Genomic DNA, 22,515 nt, shown 5'->3' on the forward strand with positions numbered 1-22,515 from the left:
AGAGGGATGTAGTGGACCCTCACCAGTGAATAGCACAGGAGCAGGACAGCTGATAAAATCCCTGCTGAAAATGGAGAGGTAGAGAGAAGCAACGGAGCAAAGCAGAGATGTGCAGTCTGATCTACTGTTCTCAGTATCTTCTCCCACAATAGACTGAGTTGGTTTGTCATCTTGGGTAGAAAAAAAAAAAGCTAAACACCCCAGCAATAACTTGTACACCTCTCTCCCCAACTGGAGAAGAGTGTGCAAATTTGAACTCACTACCCTGCTCCCAGACCCTGGCACAGAGCCCACCACCCACACTTGGGGCTGAAGCAGACTGAAGTACACTAATCCAGCTCATGGATAATGCAATGCAGATGTATCTATGTAACTCTCCTGTATTTTCAGATCACCATACTGTTCAGAATAACTCCAAATCTGCATTGTGAGAGTTAATAGCTAGTGCACCATTAGTGCCAGTAAGCATATATTGTAAGGATTACTTTCCCACGTTACCATTTCTTTCCAGTTGACATCAAATTTCCTTTGCTGGTTCGCAAATCACTTACTGAAGAGACTTTTCTGCCACTCTTCACTTAATCGCAGTCACCACCCTAGGTAATTCTGTATCATGTGGAGTCTTGGCAATTCCCCTACTCATGTTCTTCCTCACGTCCCTTATGAATATAATGGGTAGCACAGGTCGATGAGAAGAAGGGGATACATCTTCAGTAATCTCCTTGCACTGTGAAAACAGGCCCTTACACCCAGCCTTCAGCTGGCTGTGAATCTGTAACACACTTGACTCAGTTTTTCCTTCATGAGTTTTATGAGGCATATTTGTAGAGGAACCTTGCCTACCACATTTTTTAAGAAACATGGACTGGGTAAGACTCCCTGTTATCCAGAGTCCTCATAAGAATATGAATAGCTTTGACGTGATGTTTTGAAAACTTTTCTCTGACATATCCCACTTGTTCTTGTGTTCATTACTTCCACTCTGCCCTATAGCAAATATATTTTACCCCTTCCATTCCTCTGGGATGAGGCTGGTTCAAGCAGTCAGAATACACTAGAATGAACAGTTCAGCGCTTTCAGTACATTTAGAACTTCTGGGTGGATTCCAGGTGGGTCTGGTGATATCATAAATAAATAATATAAATGGAGTAATAAAATTATGTTTTCAGTGTATTCAGAAATGCCCGATACTGGCTGTCAAATTTGGCCTGGTTCTTTCTTCAGATATAAAAAATGGCTCTGGGTTTTCTTCTTGTGTCAGATGATGTCAGTGACCAGCTCAGCAGGGCTGATAGGGTCAGTTTATTCATGCCAGCAGCCTCTCAGCTAGGTCATCCCAGTCACACCCCTCCAGAGTAGGTCACATTGCTCAGCTGAGGTAACCCTTGGTTGTCTCCCCATGACTCAGGTCAGGCAGAGGAATCAATCAGATGCTGCAGCCACTGCATGAGCAAGTTGCCTCCATCAGGGACTTCAGGGATTTGTTCCAAATGGGCACATCTGTTTTCTCCTTCCATTAGTCATGTTGAGCACTCACCCCAGTCACTTGTGTGCGTCGGTGGCCTGCTGATATGCAGGGTGGACTGGACCCGTACCAGGAGTGTTGCAAAAAGGCTACTTTTCCTTGCTGATCTTTTGTCTGAAATATGAAAAAAGAAGAAAAGAGTAAATGTCCTCTTCACACTCAATGAAAATAGTTACTCTATAAAAAACGTGCAGGGACTATTTCAGAGGACATTTCTTACCCCTGGATCACACCAATCACCAGCTTTGTTCTCATGGGCTTCCTACTCAGCTGAAGCCTTCAGTGGGCAGCTGCTACTCAGGTCAGGCACTCGGTCACTCACATCAGCTTCACCCACCACCTCAGTGCCTCACCTTGCCAGTCGTGACGGTGCCTGCCACTGCCTCGGCCGGTGGCTCATCTCAGCTTGGTGTGCCGGGTGGGTGCCATGGTCAGCCAGTACTGGCAGCCATAGCAACCTCACCAGCATTCCTGGTCGCTCCTGTCAGTCAGGTAGCTCATGCTCCAGGCATCTACCTGGGGCAGTCGCTGCTGGAGGCGATGCCAGCCAGGTCCTGCGACTAAGCACGAACTCCACCGTCTTTGTGGAGAGCATACGAAAGGTGTCCTTTGCAGTCATTTGTATTCGAGACGCTTTCTTTTGTCTGAATAGCTTTTTAAAATACTGTTAATCCTTAATATCAGAATAACTGATAATGTCTGTCTAAAAAAACTGAATGTGAAGGGAACAGTTCATAGGTATAAGTTAATGGTTTTCCTTCCTCCTCCTCCAAGTCTCTCCAAAGGTTGGGAGGACTGGGAGTCAGAACACGGCTGGAAGAGCCTTCCTAGGCTGGTACTGAGGTAGCCAAGCCAGAGCCACCTTGATGCCTGGAGAGTAATTCGCAGCAGGTTTTGGGCTACACGGCAGTTGCTGTCCCCATGCCTGCAGGACCCAGGATATCCTGGTTTCTCCTCAGTGGACTACTACACAGAGACAGACATGGCTCAGCCAGATCTCTGACATGGTCACTGGGAAGCAGAAGGCGTCACCAGATCTTCCAGTCAGTAAACCCCAGCTGTTATAAATATTAACTCTTTTTATGCTGGGGTCCCTGTTGCTTCTAAGCAAAACTTTTTTGCTTGAGGGTAATCACCTACCAAAGAAGTGCTGAAGACTCTATTGTCCCTTGACCCTCAGCCATGAGCTGGATACCAAGAGAACTGAAAGAATGAGTCCCACAAAGAGCAAATGTTATAAGGAACTGATTTGGAATAACTTCACTGAAAATATTGATTGCTGAATACAGCATGTATTGTATTGTATGATGTAAAAAAAAAAGTAACACAAATACAATTAAAAAAAATAGATTTAATCTTGTCAAAAAATTACTTTTCTGCCTAGAAAAAGTTTCAACAGCCATGTTTTTCCCAGCCTGGTTCTCATACTGAGACAGCTCAGAAAATACTGCCTGATATGGATCAGACTCCCTCCCATGCTCCTTGTTTAGAGTGTTTCTTCTTAACCAGGTTTATAACTGCAATCCTGTGAAGTTAACCCTTAGTCTACTGATGCACTGGCGAAAGAAACTCTTCAGTGCTTAAATAACACAGAGTTGGGATGAAATAAAGAAGAAATAACAGCTCCAACAAGAATCTTGCTCTTTTTCAGACCCTGAAGGGACCCAGGTGTGTAAGGTATGATTTTTAAACAACTGTTTTTGCTGCCCTTGTGACTGCTTCCACTGCTCCATCAGGCTTCCTGATTAACAGCCTAAGTGGTAATGGGATCGTGCAGGAGGAAGTTTCTCTTGCTTTCCTGGAGACAGTAAGGCAGCAAAGACTCATAATCTGCCTCAAATCCTAACAGAGGAAGGCTTAAAAGGGGCCCAGAAGCACTCTTTGGCTAGCTGTGCTATTTACAAAAGGGTTGGGGACTCCACGTCAACATACCTAGGGCGCATCCAGTCATCAAGTCTAGCCACTGCATTCACAAGCCACATCTCCACACGCAAGAAGCAGAAGCTCCCGGTTTTGTTTCTAGGCAGATTTACTATCCGAGCCTAGCTCCTCTGCTACCCATTTGTAAGAGATTTGGTGGCAGATAGAGCAGTGATTGATGGTCTGCTTAAGCGTGCGGCCAGCACCAGTCTCTATTACTGAAATGAGCTAAGGAGAAGAGTTTTAGAAGCCTCCCTATGTTCCACAGCATCTCCTAAACAGCCAAACCTCTCTCACCAAAAGAAAATGAGTTGGGTCCTCCTCTTCTCCCTGTAGACGTTGCCAGAAAATTGCAACTTCTCAGTTAGGCTCCCCTTAGAAATAACGGCCAATTACAAATGGAAAGTGTGCCAGGCAACTTCAAAATCCAGCCCTGACACACGGCACAAATTAAAGGCAATCTCACATCACCAGCAGGAAACATTTGTTCTTTGAAGTGACCCTCAGTGTACAGACAGAGTAATCATGGTAACAGGTAAATAAGAAGGTCAGCAGCAAAACTTCCTCTGCCTTCAGTATCTCCAGGTTTCTACCTACCACAAACATGTCCTGCCAGAGACAGAAACCTGAAGGAATTGCGCAGACAGTGCTGTAGGCTGCAGGGGCTGGGGAAGATGGGGATGTTTCCTACTTTCTGCTGTGCAAAGGGCTGAAGTCTGCCAACACCTCTGTCTGGCCAGGGCACTTGTCCTGGCAGGATGCTGAGAAGAGCAAACATCTGTTCCCCTAGGCCTGACTAGACAGACTCTGCCATCCATCACAGCTGAGGTGCTGGCACAGACTGTTGGGTATAATGGTTGGTCCTTCACATTTTGAATGGGCTGTGAAGAAGTACAACAAAAAAGCACACTATTGTCTGGAAGAAATGAGCTTTTTCCATCTCATACAACAAAGATGCTATTTGCAACTCAGTCATGTTTGCTATGCCATCCTTTTCTCCTTTCTGAGCCTGCTCAGAGGTTACTTCTGAAAACCTGGCAAGACAACAACTAATCTCATCATGGTTATATAGTTTTATTACTCTCCTTCCCCTTTTAATTAAAAAAAAATGTGTAACCATTGCAGATAACTAAGCAAAATTTACTGCCAGTTGTGTTGTATTGACAAGGGATGTTTGTTTTTAAATTCTCCACCTAGACTTTTTTTCCCAGCTGAACATCATTTTGAGTACAGATGGGTTTGAAACACTCTTCATCACATGTGAAGGCGATCTTGCAGGCTCCTGCAACAACGGGTCTCTTCCATCCCAAGAGCAGTCCTGCAATGCTTTTTCCTACCCAGTAATGGTCCTAGTGGACTAGAGCACCTGCCACTTGAAAAGCAAGGGAGCACTAGCTCCCTGAAGTCAGCAAATACATGAGAAGACATCAAGAGGCCACTAATATAAACACACGTAACATGGATGTCACTTCCTCGTACTTACTTAAGTCAGTCTTGGAGGGGAAGGATGGCGGTTGAAGAGTTGAGACTTGGCCAATGCACACCGCAGTGATTTACTGCTGAGGACAGTGTGCGCCACACTACCATCCCATCACAGGCCATGGGGATGGAGAGGCAGAGCTGGCAGTGTGTGGGGCAAACACTGCGGCAGCCCCAGTTTTAAATATAGGCTCTTAAGCTGTCACTGGCGCACAACGGGTTTACAAGCCACCGTGCCGCATTAGGAAAAAACATCTCTAATCTTATGTAACGAGTCCTGAGAGGCGTGTTGCCAAGTAAGCACAGTTTAAAATCAATCAGGCAATAGCATAAAACATTTAGCACTTGGCTGCATTTTTCCAGTAGTCCCTGCTCGGCAGCCATTCTGGGACAGACACAGAACCTGTGGGAAGGGCGAGGAAGAGCAAGCCAATGCTTTGGCACAGCCTCCCACCCTCAGCCAGGACTGTCCCAACCCCAGGGACCAACCAGGCTCTCAACCTCAGCACTCAGCTTGACTTCATCCAGCACTGAGGGCAAGTCCATACTCATGCTGAACTGCTGTGACTGCAGTTACAGTGCTGTAACCACTGCTCCTCTGTGTCCCTGTATGCTTGCTGGGCCCGAGTATAGGGTTGCCTGGGAGCTACAGCTCTCCATGTCTCAGTGGAAACTGTCTCTCAGCTTGGAACAGACTGGTGCCAGCATCCTCCAGTCTCCTCAGGGGCCAGACTAATTGCTGGAGTAATACCTTCCCTCCTGTTGTCCATTGGCAGGATGCAGCAGCATCTCAGCTAGACTTCAGGCTCATGCAGAGCCCACCTGCACACATCGGGTCTGTGTTAGCACTGAGGTGATTTTTACATTTCCTTCCTGAGGAAATGTAAGAAGACATGTCTCCTAAAAGAGGGCAGATTCAGACTAGATACAAGGAAGAAATTTTTTGCAATGAGGATAGTGAAACACTGGAACAGGTTGCCCAGAGGGGTGGTAGATGCCCCATCCCTGGAAACATTCAAGCTCAGGCTGGATGGGGCTCTGAGCAACCTGATCTAGTTGAAGATGTCCCTGCTTACTGCAGGGGGGTTGGACTAGATGACCGTCAAAGGTCCCTTCCAACCCAAACTAGTCTATGATTCTGTGATTCCACGATTGTATGATAGCATTCATGTTCATCATGTCTTTCAGCTGACTTGCAGACAATAGCTACCTCTGTAATTTATTGGCAGTGGCTCTACATTAGTCCAGAGGCCAGATGGTTATCTCCACTCTCCAGTTGAAGTGGCACCTGAAGATGGACCAAGTACATCTTGCACATAACAAATTTTCACTGCAGATGCAACGGAGATGTATCTGCTGGTGGGAAGGTTATGCTTCAGAAACTTCAGTTTTGTTGAACAATGGAGTGTGACTCTGTTTCAGCAGAGCTACAAGCCTACGCTGTTGAATCAGCCACAGTCACACTTTGTGAGCTGCTTTGGAGAGGCAAGGCATCTGGCAAGACCCCAGCGGAGTAGAAGGGGGGGTGCTATGATATTACTGCCAAAGGCAAAGGTCTGCTCTCAAACTGCAGCAGCTGTCCTCCAATTGCAGCCATGTCTGCTCCTGGGAAAGTGAAGTCCAGTTTCTTCCATCCAAAATTCAGCTGCTGCTGACTCATAAACACCACCCAGAACAATCCAGTTTCACTGCTGGTTGATCAGCAATGGGTGCTGTATGTCCTACAGCTACTGGCAGAGACACACCAGCGACTCAGCTGCCCTTTACATGCTGCCTTCACAGATAGGAAACTTCCTTTCGATTCCGCAGGCAGAGAGGCAGTGCACAAGGCAGCAGCAGCTTAAATAACCTGCTGCATGTGATGAATGACCTTCACATCGATACAAGAGCAAGACAGGAAGATTTCCCTTCAGGTTCATCATCACCACAGGAACACAGGCAGGCAAATGATGTAGATCTCTCTGTCAAGTTGGCACAGCACCTGGAATTCACACACAAATGCTTTGTGACCACAGCTGTGTCTCTTTCTTGAACTCAGACCAAGGTTCAAAAGTTGGTGTACAAGAAAAATTAATGCACAACTCACTGAGGTTCCATCTGGGAAAACGCTTTTATTAGCAGTGCTTCCTGGACAAATGCCTGCCAGACAGGCACTGACCGATTGCTATGGCCAGACTCCCAGTGAAAGGTATATAGACCATACATTGCACCTGGGCATCACACGTGAAGATCTATCAGATGTTATCCTCCCAGTGTGATTATGTGGATCCAAGACACTGAAATGCTAGAGGAGCAACTGGACTAGGCTGGAAACACACCACAGGAGTTACTAATAGTATTTGCTGGTGATAAAGGAGCACGACTGTACTTAACACAGATTGCAAACCACACAGCAAGACCTGAGGAGTTCAAAGTGTTGATCAGAGAGCAGCTCATGTTTCTGGACGATGCACACCTATGTGCATCCAGCCCTGCTTTTAAATCTCTGAAGCTCACCAGCAGCACCAGCCCAAAAAGATGTTCTAACCAGTGGTGGAGGCCTTGTGGTTACCTCTCTCTATCTTGGCTATATCAAGCAGCCAACAACTTGTCTTCCCCAATGATCACATTTCGAACATAACTATACTCAAGGGTTGTTGTGGAGCAAACTGCAGACCCCTAGGTCCAAGAGAATTAAAGAAATTCATGATCCTGCTCTACCACTGCCCTCAATGGGAGAAGGACTGTGTCCTTACCAGCAAGGAGTGCTAGTGAGTGATTTTCGGAGAATACTTCAGCTGGTACTTGAGACACTTGGAAAACCTGTGTCTGAAGAAGCCAAGGTGTGACATTCTCTAGCAGCAAAGCGGTACTGGGAGGAGAAAGGCCCTCTCACACACACCAAAGGCACACACTCCATCAAAGTGTGAACGCCTCAGCATTTTATAATTTTGCCTTTTCAGTGAACATTTTCCTTGAAGATTCAGATGTTCACAGGGATGAAAGATAAGGATTTCCTTAGGATTTTTGCAAGATGTTTGAGTACCTTCTCATCATACTTTTTAAACTGGGCCTAAAAATGATCCAGTTTGGTTTTCAGTGCATCCCAGAGAATTATCCAACTGAAATTCCTCAGGTGCCTCCAGAAAGACATGAAGTCATGATAACGATGAGAGAGGTATTCAGACAGAGAAGAAAGATGGGCAAAAGATCAGGCCTCGCTAAACCACTTGAAATCACAGTCTCTGCAGTCTGCATCCAAGTCTTTTGGCATATGGAACCATGAGAATATAGTCATACATTTGTTTTCTGTGTAAGTGTAAATCCAATTGTTCTTATGTTTTATGCTTTCCAAAAAGCAGTGTTAGGATAGGGTCATGGGCCACAGAATCCTTAGGGTATTCACTGATGAAAATCAGTCTAATCTCATCAGCCATGCCAGTTCCCCCCAGATGAAACTGTTTTACACGAAGTGCAAATGTCTTCTCTCTTGACTTACCTGTAGGTGTGTTGTAGTTGGAAATTATCATAGTTTGAAGTGATAGCACTAGCACACCCCACAAAGCTTCAGCTGACCAGCTCTGAGGTTAGAGCTGCAGTTGTACGTATCAATTTGGATTCAGTAACTCTGCTATGTCTAGTGTCATAAGGAGACTGTGCTGACTTCTGCTTTCTGTATGCTCAGCATAGTCTTCTGTAAGTTTTCCTCTTGCTGATCAGCAGAAAATTTCCCTGTGGGACCTTGCTGTGCATTTCTCTGGTGTAAAAGAGATTTTTGGACTAAAAAAAAAACCAACAAGAAGTCAGTCTTTGTATATTATTACGATTGTCTATTTATGAAGCAATGACTGGTATAAATCCCAAAGCTTAAATTCTCTCTGCTTCCCTTCTGGTAAATGTTCCACAGAAATGTAAGAAAGAGGAGCGTTACTGTCCCAGTGATTCCAGTAATCTACAGAACCTGTATATTACAAGAGGTGGATAAACCTGGCAGACTAACTGCTTGCAGGCAAGAGGCATTTAATGGAGTTATTTTGTATGTAAGAATCTGCACTGATCAAGCAAACAAAAATTTACAACACACCCATAAAACTTGTATAATATGTTGGTATTTTGTCAGTAGAAGAAAAAAGAGGAAGAAAAAGATTGTCAGTGATCTAGCACCAAAAATCCAGATACTGGGAGTTCAAAAGTATTGGGTTATCCATCCAAAGTATCTTTAATTGGTCAGCCCCACAAATGTGGGAAGAAGTTGCTATTTTGAATCAGACACACATACGGCAAATCCAGGGCAAAGTTTCGCTAGTACATTAAGGAGCAACAAGGTTAAGAGACTTGTGTTGTTTTATTTAGGCCAAAATGCCTGGGAATGAATTTCAAGCCCGGAAAGATGGAACGGTTCTTCATCAGAAGTTGTGATATTTCTTCCAAAAATATCCCCCAAACTTTGAACGCTGCAGTTTTCCGTTAAGGAAGATGTGAAAAGTTGGAACACCTAAACATTGTGGAGAGGGTTTCAATTTTCCTTTTAAAAGAAAAAAAGTTCTCAAGGAAAACAAACACCTGCTGAAAACAAAACAAAAAAATAAACCAAAATTACAAAACCCCAAAACTCTCAAACAATTTCTGCTTAAAAGCAATTTTAATGGAAAATTTTACCATCTCTAACTAAGGGCCAGATGGTACCTGTAAAACTCAGCCTTGACTAAAGAAGGGTATCTAACCCTCAGAAAATTCTACCTTAAAAATGCAAAAAAAGACCCAAAAAGTCATCTGGAAGAGGTGGCTGTTGAACATGCATACACATTTTTTTTCCATCCCCACCATAAGATGATGCACGTCTAGTAACTCTGGCAGTTTGGGATGCCACAGAAACTTAAGAACGGCCATCTTGGATCAGACCAAAGGTCTGTCTTTCTCAAACAGTGGCCAAAAGCAAGTGCTGAGGGAAAGCTACAAGAATATTACAAACATGGTAACACTTCTAAATCCTGTCCTAGCCCCCAGCACTTTGCAGTTCCACGCTTTTCCAAACCAGACATAATCTTTATCTATTCTATGTCCCTCACTGAACCTCTTATAGAATCATAGAACCAATTAGGTTGGAAAAGACCTTTAAGATTGAGTCCAACTGAAAACCTAACACTGCCAAATCCACCACTAAACCATGTCCCTAAGTGCCACATCTACATGTCTTTTAAATACCTCCAGGGATGGTGACTCCACCACTTCCCTGGGCAGCTCTTCCATAAACCTGTCCCATGTCCTCCTGCACCGATGTAAGCTATCCTATCTGCAGTGTCTTTCAGTAAGGTGCTCCACAGATCTGCAACGTACTGTACAGAGAACCCCTTACCTCTATTTGTTTGGAACCTTATCTTCTTATCTTCATTTGATGTTAGCTATGGTAGTTAGAAATTGGCCTAATTTTATGCCAAAAGCCACCTCTCCTGCTTCTCTCTTGCCTGGGGAGCTTAATCATCTTACCTCCCCTTTTCTTCCATGTGCCCACATAAAGGTATATTTTACTCCCTTCATACATAAGAAGGGCAGGCACATTCTACACACTAGAAATGTGGTCCTTTTCTCAGTAAGTTCCTTCCTTCAGCTTAAGTGGATTTTTCAAACAGGCTTTAGATTGCTCAGGTAAGATTCTGGCTTTCTCCAAACCTCTTGTGCTCTTCAAGGTGTCACCCACTGAATAACGACGTGTCTGGCATCATGTAACCTGTAATTTTAAAGAGCCATGATATCACCACGGTCATCCACTTGACCACTTCTCCTGTCCATGGGCCAGACCTGCCACTGGGGTCATGATATGAAAGGTGCTGTGGATGCAGGTGGATTTGTCCTGCTGTGGTGGAGGTATGAGCACACTGGGAGCCAGGCTAGAAGGTGGACAAAAGGCAGCTGTGGCCAGAGGGCTTGAAAGGGGAGGATAAGATGACGAATTCTACATCAGCTCTTTTCCTGCACACATAATACAGCATTTCTGTCAAAAAGGTTTGCGAATATGTCTGATGAGTTTGGTTATAAAAGCAGTAGGATACAGCAGCGACTAAGTGTGCCCATTTGGATGAAATCACTAGCATGTTATTAAACATTTAACCTTCCAAATTTAATTTGTTAAATCTGATGGAAGGAGCTTCTAGATTGCTTTGGGAGTGGTTCCAGGTCAGCAGGGACTTTAACCCTGCTTACCCTTACCTGGGACAGAAGAAACAACATACAGTGATGATGGTTTTGTCTTCATTTTCAGCTCTCCCTTTTTAGAAACAATGGCTCAGCTCCCCAACTGGTTTTAAATCCAGGTCTCTGCAATGGAGCTATTCTGATTTACATCAGCTGAAGGCCTGGCCTCTAGTTCTGAAGAAATGGGCTGCCAGTTTAATTACTTCATCCCAGGTATGGCATTAATAATATGGGAATAAATTTAATGCTGCTAAGTAACAGCAATACAGAAGATTTGGTCACATGAGTGACAATTAATGTGTGGTGCATGGTATTTCTGCTTCTCCTGAGCTCCCTTTTAAACGATGCTCCTTGTGATTTGAATTTCAAAGAGTACTTCTAGTATTTCTCATTATTGATGGTGACTGTTCGCAGGAGTAGCTCAGTGCTGCTTTGTTGGCTCATCACTTTTGATTCCATGCCCAGATGCTAATGACAGAAGCATGCAATTAATTTGGAAGCACAACCCTTCCTTGATTTCAGTTGGGAGATTTTCCTTGAACACCAAAGGCCTGATCTGTCCGTGACTACCTTTAATACCGTCTTTAGATGGAGAATGTGTTCCTTTTCCACTATAGATCTCTTTTGTGAGAAGGGATCTCAAAACACCACTTACCGATGAGAATACACAAAGATATCAGCAGAGAACCATAAGCTACAGGTGTTCCCCTCACTGTCATGGGGAAAAAAAGATCTGATTTGGGGGACACTGATGAGCAAGGCGAAAAGGACAACCAGTTTGGGATCCAGCCCTTTTGCTGTGGACAGGAAGGCCAGGAGACAAACGTTGCCTTTTTTTCAAGATCGTGCCTTTTTCCCCTGGAATGAGAAGGGTGTTTGAGGGCCCAGACTTCCCGAGCAGTTTTCCTGTACACATCCCAACCCACCCCCAGAAGCCTTGAGCCTGAAAGCACCAGCTAGCTTAGGACAAGTGGAGTATGCCCACCTCGAAAGCAGCTCCACAGCCAGAGCAGGGTGCCACGAGCCAGGCGGTGAGCTACGGCACTCGGAACACAGCATGTGGACGAGTCCCTCCTAGGCTTCCTGCACTGCACAGGGCAAGCAGGGAATCACCAGAGCACCTCTAGGGTATTTGTTAGGACATTTTCTTCATGAAAAACCTGACCTCTCTCTTTAACAGATACTCCAGGGGAGAATAACCCCTCATCATATATAAAAGGCAGGTAAGCACATGGAAATTAATAAGAAAGATAAATTTATGTTCCCCTCTGCATTTTAAGGTGGCATCAGTTAATTCAATGAGTGTTCCTGGCACCTGGTATTTATCAGTCAGATTAATTGATTCCTTTACTGAATCTAGTGAAATGTTTGTGGGACCATTCATTAAGGAGTATTCAAGTCATCTCTCCTCAATGACACTACTTCCTAACCATAACGTCCTATCATTTTGACCTGTCTCCTCAAATTTGCCCTTCCACAAGTTTTTGTATCAGCGTCATTCTCCTCCTCACTTGTGAAACTTGATCGTTTCTCATGGAGCTCTCTATGACTTTCATCAGCTTCTCAGTTATTTCTAATGTTCAGCATCTTCTCTCGCCATGCCCAGCAGTCACCTTTGGTCTGTCCCGGTACCCAAAACTGAGTCCAGGTCCTGTCATCTGCCTGCATGCCTTAACAGATTTCATCCTCAGCAAACTCTTGGCAGACATTCTAAGGAGCAGCGGGACTGTATCCATGCCACAGGGGAGCTGCAGCAGGAGACCGGAGGTGGAAATCTGAACTTCTCTATATTTTCATGGTGTGTTAGTGCAGAAAGCAAACGGCTTTTTCACTTGTTTCTCGCTAACCCCAAAGCACTTTCCTAATGTTACAGATAAGGCACTGACTTGTTGAAATCTGCAGGATGATGGAGAATCTGGAAACTACCACATCCTTCATGCACATCTGCTGTTGAGGATACTAAGCTATGAGGTTTGATCCACACTGTGTAGGCTTCAGGCAGCAAGAAAAGGGCCTGATCCACACTGTGTAGGCTGCAGGCAGCAAGAAAAGGGCCTGCACTCTCCTTAAATCACAATTGTCAAGGTGGAAATCACACCCACAGGGCTCATCTCCCTAACTGTTGGGGCATCCTCCCGCCTCCAATCACTGCTCCTGAGAGGTACAGCTCTCCCAGATATCCCACACTAAGTCCATTGACCCTGCCTGGATGACACAGGGCTTCTCCACAGGCGCCGGTATCTCTCTCTGAGGGGCTGAACCAACCTAATGTGACAATCTGCAATTCGTTTAATTTAACTCGATGTCAGCCTGGTTAGGCATAAATATGCCCATATAAAAATCTAGGTCCAAGACCCCTGGTGGGTACCCCCCCGCCCCTTGGCCCTTTTGCTGTTCTGGCTGCTTGAAATACCGGGTCTTTGGGGAAAGGACTGCTTCTTACCATGTTCATGTGCACGTCCTTACATACCGGAAGCCTAAGCAATACTGTGAGATAAATAATAGGCCAATTTTCATGGCACTCAGCTCCAAAGAAGTATCTGACTTAAATAAAGCAGTTCTGCTGCAGTTTCACACTGGATGAAAAGACATTTAATCCAGGATGCTGAACAACTCAGAAGATCCCTAATCATATCCAAGGGGAACCTTTACCATCTCAGGTATCTGTCTGACTCTATTCAAGGTCTATAGCACCTAAATATTGTCACTAATGACTGGTTCCTTTCCTTATAAAAAGTCAAAAGGTGGCCTTGGCATGTTTCCTGTCTGACAGATGGCCACATCTCAATTAGCACTAACCTATGCCTTTCCTGGCTACCTTGGAAGGCCAGCAATGCAAGAAGGCATAGAAATGGTACAGTCGCTTCTCCCCTGGAGCCATCCGCAATGGTCAAGGAGCCACCTTATGAATAGGGAAGTGTTGGTGCCGGCGCTTGCTGTAAGGCTTTCTGGAAGAATCCCAAAAAGTTCAAACATGAGAACTGCATGCAGTGAGATGAGGCACAGATGGCAAAATAAAAGCAATGCGATTTTCTTCCAAGCTTCTGAGCCTCTCAGCTCCTGGACATACGAGAAACTGGGCCACTTCATCTGAAGTCATGTAACTCATCTAGAGCAAAGGAGATATATACAACCCCTTCCAGAGACTGGGCTAAGGACTTGTGTATGTAAAAAGATGCTCCTGTCTCACTTCTGCTCACAGGTCCTTCCAAATCAATTTACTACCAGACGTAAAGTCCTACACCCTGTTTACTTCATCCTTCTAACAGATGATATCTAGCAGCCACACTTTCTTGGTGCAGGTTTAGCAAAGAATGGCAGTGATTCCACTTAGATTCTTCCTCTGTTGCAAGTAAGCGTGCTTATCCAGTTTGTAAGAGTAAAGAAGAGTTCAAAGCAATGAAACATTTCATTTTGAGCTAAGCTACATAGTTCACTCAGCCAAAAAAATTATATAGTTTACTCTTCCATTTGCCATAAATACAGAATAAGAAAAAAACGCTCAGCTTGGGTCAACCCAAGCTTCCATTTTTATTCTGGTTTCAGCACTACCAGCAAACAAATCAACACAAACTTCAGCACCCACACAGCTCAGCCATCTCAGCTAACCCTTTTTTCTTTCTCAGAAAGTTAAAAGCATTCCTGGCTATGCCTTTGGGGTCTGATCCAATTACATAGCAACATTCTTCTTGCCTTTGGCAGGCAGACATCACGGATTTTGGGCTACTTCCCGATCACTCTGTACCATCACTCCGAATTATAATCAAGTGAAATGTGGTTCAGACCACACCAGTACCTATGGTGCCAGGATTTTCGACAGACAGACCCCTTATGAACCGACCTGCAAGCCAAAAGCCCTGCACACTTTGGAGCATAAGGTCCTAGAGCCCAGTTGTGTCATCTAAAAGATGCACAATTCTTGCAGTTTTGTAGAGCTGTTTGTGGTTTTCTTTTTTTTTGGGCTCATTATCACTGTAAATACCAGCTCTCATCTCTTCTCACCCAAAACCTCCTTTCCACCTCCTTCATCCACTTCTGCTAGCTCTGCACCACAGCAAGACCACTCCACAACCACGTCCCCAAGTTGTTTAGGCTGAGCACATCGACTGCACTATTTCACTTAAGCCAACAAGCATTGCCATGTTAACTGGGTTCCACTTCTGATGAGCTGGTGACCTGAGGGGACAGTCTACTACCCAGCTGTTGCTTTAGGGGCATTAAGTGACGTTTTGTTTCCTCTGCAGTGAAGGATGCTAGATCTAAGACAGGTTCTTCTGCTGGAAGAAGGATGTTTCTTTTGGGTCATCTAGCAGGTCCGGGCTCCAATCTTGTGCGGAACAGAGAAGGCGCTGCACTTTGTCTTGTCCTTCCTCCTTCTTCCTTCTCTGGTGATAGGTGGTGCTGCTGCTCTTCCTAGAGCCCAGGGATGCACTTCGTCTTTCTATCTTCCTACTCAGGGTGCCCTGGGCCTGCGAGAGCATACACCACACCAGAGACCCTCAGATTTTGTTTGGACAGCTAAGGACCACAGCCCAACATTTCTCCCACCAGCTCCCGTGAGCGTTTCAGCACATCAACAGATGCACCAGCTAACGATGCTCCCCAAATCCTTGCGGCTACCACAAAACTCTTCCTCACTTCCTGCAGCATTTGGCATGTGGTTTCCAGACAGGGACCCTCTCCTGCTCCCACGCTATGATGCCTCCCAGGTGGTTTTGGCCAGGAAGCTTTCAGACCAGCTCTGTCTCCAAGGCCTCTCGCAGAGTGAGTGCTAACAGAGGCTCTTGGAGGAGCAAAGACCAGGCAGGACTGTGTGACTCTGCAGCCAGGTGCTGTTACTCAGAGTGCTTCCGCTGAAGTCAGTGGTCAAAGGCTCGGTCAGCGTAAGTCCTTGTAACAGCCCTGATCAGAGCAACAAGCGGTGAAATTATTTCCCTGGAGCTGTAACGATATACGCCTGCAAAGTCCCATCCATTCCTTACCTTCTGCAAAACCCAGTGTTGCAGGAAAAGCTGTTTGTACATCTCTGGTAATTTCTGCTCCTAGGTGGCCTTTCCTCTTTACATCCTGCCTTGATGGCTCCCAAATCCCTAGTCCCTCACAGACAGCAGCAGACCGCAGGAGGCTTCCAGGCCAGCCTCGGCTGCCCTGCATCCCTCTCGTCTCTCCCTCTGCTCTAAGTGGTCTGGCCTTCCACTCTTCGTCTTTGCTAGGATTATTCTTGTTCTTATTATTCATCAGGTCTTTGAACCGTAGCTTCTCAGGAGTTCAGGCCACAGCTGAGCCCTGCTCAGAGGCCCTGGGGAGCAATTACTCAGTTCCCTGTTCTCAAAGCAAGAGGGATCCCTGGCTGCTATGTAGTTTGTCCTGGCAGGTTGCTGGCATAAACTTAGAATAGCAAGGAGCTGCAGTAAGCCTCCAATAGTCATCAGAACCAAGGGAGGTGGACTTTTCTTCCTCCCCTGCCTTGTCTCTTTCAAACATCTCTTCATGCTGCTCTCTGTCACCACAATGCTTTGCACTTCTGTCTACACAGAAGCTTTCCTACTGAGGTGCATCTGCATCAGCCCTGGAGGTATGACAAGTGCCTTTAGAAACAGAAAGAGTAAGTTACCACTGCTAGATACACAGCATGAATCTTCCCAGTTTCTTCCCACCCACAGCTCTTACCCAGAAGCTGTGAGATGTGTTGGCACGATGCATTGTGCATTTTTACCTGGTGTTGAAGGGGACTCTCAGCGATGCTGCTAGACTTGAAGAGAAGCCCCCAAATCACAAATGAGGCTGCTGCAATTCACCTCACCAAAAAGCCCTTTCTACTCATCTTTGAAAACACTTCTCCAAAGGTGGCTAGGGCAACACAAGGCATGTTGTCAATCTGCAGGGTACGGGGTGCACAGCGAGAGCTGCAAAATACCCAGATCAGATCAGGCATAGTCATTCACTTCTCGGCGTAAGGAATATTCCAATTTATGGCAAGATTAGGACAAATAGCAAGTGGCATGATTAACGCTAATTAGAGTGCTGGTAAACTCCTTCCTGGGTGTTTTTTGGCAAGAGAAGATGTTGACAAGACAATAGAGGATGAGTATGTCCTGGTCTGTAGTGACAGTTTACAACCACTGGGGTCGTTGGATTGTGATTGCTCCACTACTTAGGTTTTCTTGGTTCTGCTCAAGTAAACCAAATTAGGCCTGATTTTTTCATGGACACAAAGGCCCATAGGCTTCCCAGAACGAATGAAGAATGTGCTTAGTTTGGTGCAAGGAGAATGGGAAAGGTGGAGGAACATTGTTAGAGAAAATGATTGCTTCCCTGATGTCACTGGACCTCGCCTTGATAACAGCATGGAAAACACTGCATTTTGGAAGTGTCAGAAGGAAATAAACAGGATCACAGGATGTGGCTGCCTGGAAGCCAGAAAATTTGACTTGATGGCCCAGAAATGCCTTCTCCACTCCATTCTGCATTTTTTTTTTCCCAAAGAAAAATCTAACAAACCATTTTGGAAATCTTGCCACGTTTCCTCGTATTTCTCCAATACTTGTGTTCGCTAAGAAACTGTATTTTGCCAGGAATTCACCAGCCATCCATGCCAGCTAATATCTCCAATCAGTAGCAGTAATGCCCGACAATAAGAATGTGCACTGTGGCAGCTAGAAGGCATTTGGTTGCAAGCCAGTCCCCCTACAGCTTTGTTTCTGTACAACCAGAACCAAAAGGCAGCCTTTCTCCTCAAAGTCTTACTCAGTAAAGGCATCATGAACATGGTTCACAAACTTCCATTCCCAATAAAGCAAAGGTGAAAAGCACTTTGGAGTATCAGGGTGATAATAATTTGGGGCTGTTTTTTCTGCTGTTTACATATTTATTCTCTCCCAGTGCCTATTATTACATTAAGGAAGAGACTGTTTTCCGTAAGGCGCGGAACCTCCCTGAGGTAAGAAATGAACAAGGGACCAGATATTTAGACGGAGAGAAAAATCTTTTACAAGCATCGCTAGGATATACTGAAAACGCAGAGTTCGGAAGGGAACTAAAATGTTGTGAAAAGGGGGAAAATGGGGAAAATGAGCCCAAGACAGGCCCAAGTCAGTTAACGTATGTTTTGAATCTTGAACATTCTCCTTCATCAAAGATTTGGCACAGGTTATTTTGGGAGTATGAATAAAGACAAGCAATAAGCGAGCAGGGAGAGAAAACGGCCTGAACCCAAGCGGAGAGGTGGAGGCAACAAAAATGCATTGGGGCAATCGGGCCTCGCTTCTCCCTCTCTGCAGTGGCAAAGGAAAGCAGGGATCTAAACCGGGCGTGTGATCTTCCCACAGCGCTTTGAGCCATAGATGTTGAAGCATCTAGAAAGGAGCGGTGACAGAGAAGCTTTTAGGGAAATGACTTGGCTAGCAGGCCTGCTGGGGATGCGAGGAGGAGTGAATGAACCCTGCTTTACCCATATCATGTGCAGTTATTGGGAAAGCAGGGAACACCCCCTCGGTGCCGCAGCACACAGCCCGGCGTGCGCACCACTGCGCTAAAAAACAAAACACAGCAATAAAACAGAAGTTCTTCAGACATGCTGGAGCTTCCCCGACGCCTCGGGGACTCGGCGTGCCAGGTTCCGTGCTGGCAGGGGCCCGTGTGGCCGGGGGAGCGGCACCGGGCGCCTCTGCGGCAGGGCAAGGTGCGGGGGGGCAGCCCGGAGCCCGGGGGGGTGAGGGAGGGGGGGAGCGCAGTGAGAGGAGCCGGTGCCCCGGGGAGGGGTGCTGAGCTCCGGCGGGGGGGGAGCAGCGGAGACCTGGGCTGGGAGGAAGCCCCAGGGAGGAGGAGGAGGAGGAGATGAGGGGCAGAGAGGGGAGGGGTTTGCCTCCTCGCCCCCCTCCCCCCGGGGGGGTTACACAGCGGGGGATGTGAGGCTGCTCCTGCTGCAGGCGGAAAGTTGGCCGCGCTGCCACGCAGGGCTGGTTCTCCTGCCTCCCTCCGCCTGCCTCCCTCCCTCCCTCCCTCCTCCTCTTCCCTCCTCCTCCTCCCCGCGAGTTGAGCGCACAGTGCAGCCGGCGCAGCCCCGCCGGCCGCTCGCCCTGCCCGGCCCTCGGCTCCGGTCCCCCCCCCCCCCCCCCCCCCCGCTGCCGGGATGCTGCCGGGCGCCGAGCCCGGGCGCTGAGCCGCCGCCGCCCCTCCTGCAGCCCCCGGCGGGAGCATCGCGCTGCGGGTCACCTTGCAGGGAGGTGAGTGACCCCCCCCCCCCCCCCCGACCCCGCCTCGCCATCCCGTCCCCTCCGGGGAGCGACGCACCGAATTCCCGCCCCATCCTCCGGAGCGGGGCCGCCGGGCAGGGAGCGGGGGCGGGGGGCACGGACAGCCTCTGGGGGGGAGCCCCGGGGAGCACAGCTTGGGTCCCCCCCCCCCCTCCGGGCCGGGACGGCGGGGATCCTGCCCCCCCAGGCAGCGGGGGGGGGAGGGGACGCCCGCGGCGGTGCTTCCCCGGTGCCCTCCTGGGAGCCGAAATTAGCGTGCCCGGTCTGGCACGGCGCGCGTGGAGGGGTCGGGGGAGGGAGCTGGCTTTCCCAGTGCCGTGGCCAGGTTTGGAGGGGTCGGGGGAGGGAGCTGGCTTTCCCAGTGCCGTGGCCAGGTTTGGGTTGGGAGCACTGGGAGGGAAACTGAGGTCCTGCTTTTCCCTTCCCTTCCCCAGGGAGAAATCCCCTCCAGCTCACTGTGGCAGAGCATCTTTCCCTGCCAGCTGCCAGTGCGGGACAGCCCCTGCCCCGGGAAGGGGGAGAGGGGCTGTGCGGGGACGCGCGGCCCCGGGGAGGCTGCGGGACAGCGCCGGAGGCTGCGGGGCGGGGGGGGGGGGGGGCAGGCGGCGGGGAGGCTGGGCTCCTTGCAGGCACAGCTGCGCTCTCCCCTCCCCACCCTGCTCAAGACGCGCCGGGATGAATTCCTTTTCCTTCCCATCCTTTAGTTTGCGGGCAGCGACAGCCCGTTGGAGAAAGGGATGGAGAAAGTTGGAGAAAGGGGTGGTGAACGCGAGAAGACAGTGGTGGTCCCTGCGATTCTGTGGCAGCAAGGGGTGACCTTGGGCAAGTCCCCCATGCCTTCGCCTTCCTTCTGGGTCGGGTATCACGAAAGCATCCCGCAAGGGATCGCGGAGAACCCCTTCAGTAGGAAGAGGCTGGCAAATGCGTCGAGACCTTTCTGGAACTGGCACTGCAGGAGTGCAAGCCTTCCTGGAGCAGGACTGGTAGCGCTCGCCTGCCCAGGGTGCTCCGCAGGAGAAGAGGCGCAAGGGTCTGTGCGGGACTGGTGGCCGTGGTGGTGGGGTTTCCCCCCCGTAAGAACATAGAGCTAGAATCTAGTGGCAGGAGTTGCTCTGGAAAGCAATCTGTTGAGCTGTTGTCCTCAAAATAACTGAAGGGGAGGCTGCAGCCTCAGCGTGTGGTGAGGGACGAAGAAGCCAGAAAAAAGATCTGAACTTTCCAGGGAGATTAAATATTCAAATCACAAATAATTAGACATTAATCCCTCGTAAACAGGGCATTAACAGCAATTAAAAGATGCTTTGATATTCTTAAGCCCGACAAGATGAGTTAACTGGTACTTTCAGGGGGATTATTGTGTATTATAAAATGCAGTCAGAGCAGAGAATGCACTTTTCTACATTCATGTATTTAAATAACTTGCTCTTAATTATAGTTAATGAGCTATCATCTTCATAGTAGCTGCATTTAGATGCTCTCCATATTAGTTTCAAATTACCTTGCTGCAAAGAATAAGCCACTTCTGATTTCACTGGCCAAGGTGACAATTTTTTGGCAGTTTGGTAACTACAAGTCATGCCAGGGTGTACGTAGGGTGTACGTAGGATTCCTAATTTGTAGTAATTAAATGAAGTTTCCTTTTATTAAGTGGGCAAGCAGACATCTCACACCACTGTACCATACGCTCTGGCACAAATCTCACACGCACAGGAAGGCTGTTCGTTATACAAATGCAGATGTAATGCAGTACTAGTGTATACAGGCACCACCACAACACATTTAAATTGATGAAGGCTGCTCTCTGGATTTAAAATGCTTACTCTTCTGAGGATAGTATTAGAGAAAAGGTGCAACATAGCTGGAGAAGGTTTTTTGTCTTTCGCTCTACTGTAAAGTATCTGCAGACAGCTATAAATGTTTCTGGTCAGGAGAGTTTTTAATATTGCCTATGTGGTTATTGAGATTGCAGATTACATATTGGGACTTCCAAATTTTGCCTTCTTCACTTTGAAGCTTTGACTTTTTACAGGTTATTGTTTGTACGGTCCGTTGAGAAAAAATGGAAAAGAATTGCGGAGGTTTAAGCGGGAGGAAAATAGTCTGCATGTTCCGTGACTTCACTTTGACAAATGTGAATGGATATCGTCTGTGTGGAAGTGTGTGAGTGTGTATCTGCTCAGGTCTGAATACACATCCTCTGGCTATCAAATCAAATGTTTCTGAATACTCTTTCTCTAGTAAAAGTTGGAAACTACTTTGAGCAGTGAGATCACAGGAAAATGCTCCTCTTTGGATGTAAATGTCTGTGACCCTGAGGATTCAGGTGGAGCTGGTCCAACTTGTATCACCTAAGAATCAAAAGATCTTGTGCTCTGAATTTGGTGTCATAATATTGGGATGGTGACAAAGTCTGGGTTTTTTCATTGCACCAGCAAAGACTGCATTTTAAAATAGTGGTGCAGTACATGAGAGGTGTGAGCCCATGCGTGCCTGTAGCACTCCCAGTTTTATCCGTGGCATCCCTGTAGATGTGTATCTGTGTCTATGTATCCATAGAAAACCTGCGTGTGTAAAGTACCCTCATTAACTGTCCGTCTAAATCTGTGCTGTAAAGTATTTCTGTCCTTAAACTCTGAGACTTCAGTTCACTGAGGCACGACAAGAATGAACTGACTGTTCACATCAAGTTGGCATAATTTGGCAGAGGTTTAATGGGGTTTATGTGCTTTGATTGAGTGCTCAGACCCCTTAAAAATCCCCAGGGAGAGCAAAGATCTCTGTAATGGTGCTTACAAATGGATAATTTCCTCAGAAGACAACCATAGCGTAATCGAAGAGTTCAGCTCCTTGAGGGGGGACCTGTCCATCCTAGGTCCTGCGAGATATCCAGCCTGGTGCCAGGTCCTGTAGGATAGCTGTGCTCAGTGTGCTGCTTGAGGACATCTCCCGCAGCAGCTGCCTGCTACATGCAGTGGCTGATCGGGTGCTCGCCCAGTGCGTGGTGTCCGCACACCACCCACCCATCTTCCAGCTCCTATTGTGCTCTTTGGAACAAAATGATCTCGCTTCTCCCCACTGCATGTGGCTCGCAAGATCACGGAGGCAATGCTGAGTTGATGCGCTGCCAGCCAAATGCCTGTGCCTCCCATATAGAAATCTCACAG

The 22,515-nt window shown here is 47.2% G+C and overlaps 1 protein-coding gene across 4 annotated transcripts in view; it reads left to right on the forward strand.

The window, feature by feature from the left end:
* Positions 1-18,703: 18,703 nt before the first annotated feature.
* The window catches only part of SYNDIG1 (synapse differentiation inducing 1), a 78,959-nt gene continuing 75,147 nt past the window's right edge, over positions 18,704-22,515 (forward strand). For 3 of the 4 annotated variants that reach the window (XR_012763096.1, XM_075413246.1, XM_075413245.1), the window contains exon 1: positions 19,219-19,321. The gene's annotated coding sequence lies outside the window, so the exon portion shown is untranslated. Of the gene's footprint in view, positions 18,778-19,218; positions 19,322-22,515 lie in introns of those variants that run through there. The other variant, XM_075413247.1, reaches the window with a different exon arrangement.

Source organism: Opisthocomus hoazin, chromosome 2 (assembly GCF_030867145.1).
Source record: "Opisthocomus hoazin isolate bOpiHoa1 chromosome 2, bOpiHoa1.hap1, whole genome shotgun sequence".
NCBI classification, from domain to species: domain Eukaryota; kingdom Metazoa; phylum Chordata; class Aves; order Opisthocomiformes; family Opisthocomidae; genus Opisthocomus; species Opisthocomus hoazin.